Raw genomic sequence first — 5,211 nt, 5'->3', positions numbered from 1 at the left:
GTCTGGTGAATCCAGCAGCGGTGGAAGCCTCTCCAGGGCTCTCGCAGTTTCAGCGTGGCTCCACGTGGCTTGTCAACAGGAAAGTGAACCCCGAGAGGGAGTGTGTGTGGCCTGTCCCCAGGGAAACGAGAGAGGAGGCGGCCTCAGAAAACGATTTATCTCCATCTCCCTCCCATCAAGCTACCTGATGGACAGGCTAACCTCCGCCCACAGGTTCCTGAGGGCACGTGGGCACAGACAATCTAACTATCACACCGCTCACCCGCTTCCCTGCTGAGAACCTCTTGAGAACCCCAAAGGGCCCGGAGAAGACAGTGATGTTGATAGACTCCCCACTCTCTCTCAGCTCGTCCCCCGTGTCACGGTCCGAGATGCTTGCCTGTGAACACACAGGACGTGTCCTACAAGTGTCCGTCCAAATAGCTGCTCCTCGTTTACTCTGGCCAACTGGCCGCTGGGCTTCCGAGTCACCCTCGGTCCTGACAAGCTCGCCTCTGTTTGCATCATTTCTCTCTCTTGTTCCATCCGAAGTAGCCCGTTCATCCGTCAGGCCAAGAAGGAGGCGTCATAGCACTTGACTTCATAAAGCATCACCCCAGGAGCCTAAATGGTTCAAGTAGTTGATGACTCTGTTTCTCTTCTCCCTTTTCTTTTTTTCCCCCTTCACGGAAAATCAGAACAGCCAAAGACATTTTTCACTGGACCGCGGGTTTGATATTCTTGCAGATCCACCCCCATCCATCACAGCTGGTGACATCTTTGGGGGAATTGCTGCCCATGGTTTGAGCATCACTCTTTCGGGTGGTCTGGTTTCCTGACGGTGGGAATGCTTAAGGACATTTCTGCGTGAGGCATGAGGCAGACACGTCGCCAGTGCATGCTCAGACCCTAGAAAGAAAGCATTCCCGGAGAACAGGTTGGGAGCCGTGTGCTGTATCATCCCCTAAACGCTCTCGATTCTCGTCATGCTTTGTGTTGGCAGAGCCAGGTGGACGCAGTGGCTGAGCCAGCTATTTTTCATTTTCGCCCGCACAATAGTTCTTAGTGAAATAGTGAACCAAATGTGGAAAACGTAGCTCATTCACTGCCACCCAGGCCACTCTGACTCGTGGTGACCCTGGAGGTAGGCTAGAACCACCCCCAGGGGCTTCCGAGACTGTCACTCGTGAGAGGAATAGAAAGTCCCATCTTTCTCCCGAGGAAGGGCTGGGGGGGCCTAGCTACTGACCTTGATGTTAGCAGGCAACACAGCACCACTACACCACCAGGCTCCACACACCAAAGGAGCTAATGTGCCTATCTCTATAAATATAGAGAGAGCGCATGTATGCACACACATATATGTGCATCTATGCTTTATAGATAGATACGTGTATTTGCAGTTTGAAGCGCAAATTTGCTCCCCCATTCAACAGTGTTTGCACAGTGTGTGAGTCCGGGCAGACCAGAGAAACAAATCCAGGGAGACTCCTATGTGGATAAGAAAGAACTTTATATACAGTGAACCCTCGCCACTCCGCGCTTCGACTTCCGCGGCATCACTCTATCGCGGTTTTTGTGTAACAGCACCCACTGCCTACACCCGCTCCTTCAGAGGAGAAAGACAGCGACCCACCTGTAGAGTACATCCCTTAAGTCATTTCATAGGCTATTGATTACAGTATTTGTAAAAACTATGTATAATAATACTGTATGTGAAATATGTAATACTGTAAACTAGATGCCATAAATAATATAATAAATAATAAATGATCATTGTAACGTCCAAAATGTTTTACTGTATTTTCCCTTTTTCGTTTAATAAATTGGGTAATACGAGTGTAATGGTGACTAAAGGGTGTTTTTTCGTGTCCTCTATGCTCTAACTACAAAAATATTTGATTTACAAATAAGGAATCCTACTTCGCGGAATTTCATTTATCATGGTAGGGTCTACAACCGATTAACCGCGATAAATGAGGGTTCACTGTAAACAGAAATTGTATGTTAAGAAAACATCCCAGCCCAGTCCAGATCAAGTCCACGAGTCTGATATTACCCCATATGTCCGATACAGATCTATAAACTCCTCTTCAGACTCATGAAACACATGCAATGACGTCGAATGCAAGAAGATCACACACCAGTGGATGGACGGTCTTGCGGATCCAGTGGTGGTGGAACATCTCAGCACTGGCGTGGGTCTGCACGTGGCTCCTCTAGTGTAGCTCCGTGTGTCTGTCTTGTCAGCTGCAATGTCTCCCAGGAAGTGAGCCTGTGCCCCACCTCCTTAGCGCCTCCAAATGAGGTTATCAAGCTGCGACCTGATGGTCAGGCTAAACCCCCCTCCTTTACTCATAAGTGTCAAACTGACACCAGGTGATGTCTCCACCACAGCTTGTTTCCTGACGTGAGTTGCACGCACCCTCGACAGGAAAGCACTTTTCCTACTTTTTCAACGAGGTGTCCCTGTATCCAGTTTTCCTCTTTCCCGATCCCTTCCCGCCTCCCGAGCTTGGTTCTTCGCAAATGATGCCCTTTCAGTTTCTTAGGGTTTCTTTTTCTGCCCCCCAGCTCCACCCCCTCATCCCACACACATACACACATGCCCCCGAGGAGTGCATTCCTTGTGGTTGTGATTGTTGCCTTTACACATTGTTGTTTGGCTGGAAGTTGACAGCCAGGGGAAGGCTCAGCAGGAAGGGTGTCTAAGAGCCAGATTCTCCAAGCGCTGCCAGTCTCCATTAGACCAGTGGTTCTGACTCCCTGGGAGACGTCCCTGAGGAGAAGCCACATGGACCCCCCTGATGCTGCCCTGGGAACTGGAGGAGCCTCATAGAGACCCCGCCAGCACTGAGATGCTTCCACTGCCCCTGGATCCACCAGACTGTCCACCCACCAGACTGTGATCCTCCTGCATGCGGCGTCCTTGCATGTGTTGCATGAGTGTGAAGAGGATTTATAGATTGGTATCGGACACACGGGCTAATATCGGACTTATGGGCTTGGACTGGACTGGGCTGGGTTGCTTTCTTAATGTATAATTGCCCTTCATATAAAACTCTCTCTTATACACATATATGTGTTTACGAATTTGTTTCTCTAGTTTACCCGGACTAACACACCCTCCATATTTCTGATGCCTTGGCCCTAAGTATTGGTCTGACTGGCTTTAAAAAAGCAGGGGGAAAAGTAAAACTGAAACGGACTTGGATTCTTTAGGGACAAAGACGTTCACAGGAAAGCCCACAGGGGGATTCCACTCTGTCAGCCTAGGACGCTGTGAGTTACAACCAACCTGCTGGCACTCGACCACAACAAGCTGTAGTGGGATTACAACGACTCTTTTTGTAGCCGAATTTAATGTTCAACCCCATGCTTGGCAGGTTTTGGGGGTTTTTTAAATCATTTTACTGGGAGCTATTACAACTCTTATCACCATCCATCCATCCACTGTGTCAAGCGCATTTGTACTTATGTTGCCATCATCATTTGCAAAGCATTTTCTTTGTACTTGAGCCCTTGGTATCAGCTCATTCTCCCTCTCCCAGCTTTCCTCCCTCATGAACCCTGGATAATTTATACATATATTTATATCTATATTTCCCTATGTCTCCCTTCACCCACTTTTCTGTTGGCTGTCCCCCCAGTGGTGGGGGGAGGTTAGATATTGATCATTATGACCAGTTCCCCCTTTCTCCCCTCACCTGCCCCTTCCCCTCCTGGTATCGCTACTCTCATGATTGGTCCTGAGGGGTTTATCTGCCCTGGATTCCCTGCGTTTCCCGCTCCTACCTGGACCTGTGCACATGTTCTGGTCTAACCAGATTTGTAAGGTAGAGTTGGGATCATGATATTGGGGGGCGGGGTGAGCATTAAAGAACTAGAGGAAAGTTGTATGTTTCATCGGTGCTATACTGCACCCTGACTGGCTCATCTCTTCTTTGTGACCCTTCTGTAAGGGATGTCCAGTTGCCTACAGGTGGGCTTTGGGTCTCCCTCCACCCTCCCCCTCATTCACAATGATGTGTTTTTCTGTTCTGGGTCTTGGAGCTGTTTGGGTCGTGTTTGGATGATCCTGTTTTTAGTTTTGTTTTGTCTTTTCATTGTTCCTAACAGACGACGCTGTCCTTTGATGTGGCTGAGATGTTACCTCGAGCTATGCGGAGTGATTGTCCACTTGTTTCCAAGACTCACGTGGTCGACGCCCTTTTTACAGCAGAGGACGGGTCTGTTCAACAGATACACATGTCGATCCAATGTGGGGACATAGCTGGCTTTTTAACCAGCGTGAACATGCTCACAAAACGGTGTCTTCTTTTTCGCTGTGCAAAACCATAGCCCGCATGCCTCTCAGAAGTGAGGGCGGTGAGATGTTGTCTCCCGTTCTTTGGTCGTGGTCACGAGGGACCTGTGCCCTGAGGAGAGCATCATCGTGCTTGGTGAAGTGGAAGGGCAGCGAACAGGTGGAACGCCCTCCTGGAGAGGGACTGACCCCGTGGCTGCACCAATGGGCTCAAACAGAACCAGCGTGGGCATGGCCCAGGGCTGGGCGGGGCTTCATTGCACTGGACATGGGGTCCCTGGACATGGGGACATGGGCTGGCCCCTCACAGCACCGTGTTGTTGGTGTGTGTTCTGACTTTCTTTTGGAATGACCACCCTTTGTAAATGTCCATTTTCTTGTGACTTTCTCTTGCCTTTGGGTTACGTGAGGCTCTTGCTACTTGGGCTGGGGGTGGATAGAAATATTCCTAATCTAACTAACGGCCATGCCCTCTGGTTTGAAAAGACTCGCGATGATGTTTCTGGCCTCTCTCCAGAGGAAATAGGAACACTGTCATCAATATCATACACGAGTAAGATTTTTTTCCTGCAAAGATCACCCAAGAACATTTGCAGCAGTGGCACATCATCTACAAGCTACCTGAAGCACACACGGGGTTGACAAGGGGCTGTGACATAAGGGATATCATCGCTGATGTCAGACGGATCTGGGCTGAAAGTAGGGAATGTCGGAGATATGTTTATGTGGGTTTCATTGACGAGGCAAAGGCATTAGGCTGCGCAGGCTGTGATAAATTACTGGAGAGCCTTGTAAAGGGTGGGGAGCTGAGAGCCATCCGTTCGTCTCCCTGGGCACCTGTGCATGAATCAAGAGGCGGTCATTCCATCAGCGCCCCGGACGATTTAATATCAGGCAAGGTGTGCATCAGGGTTGCATCCCTTCCA

Source organism: Echinops telfairi, unplaced genomic scaffold, assembly GCF_000313985.2.
Source record: "Echinops telfairi isolate 266 unplaced genomic scaffold, ASM31398v2 ScPeMD7_53;HRSCAF=182, whole genome shotgun sequence".
Classification (NCBI taxonomy): domain Eukaryota; kingdom Metazoa; phylum Chordata; class Mammalia; order Afrosoricida; family Tenrecidae; genus Echinops; species Echinops telfairi.
Note: the sequence above shows the minus strand (reverse complement) of the source record.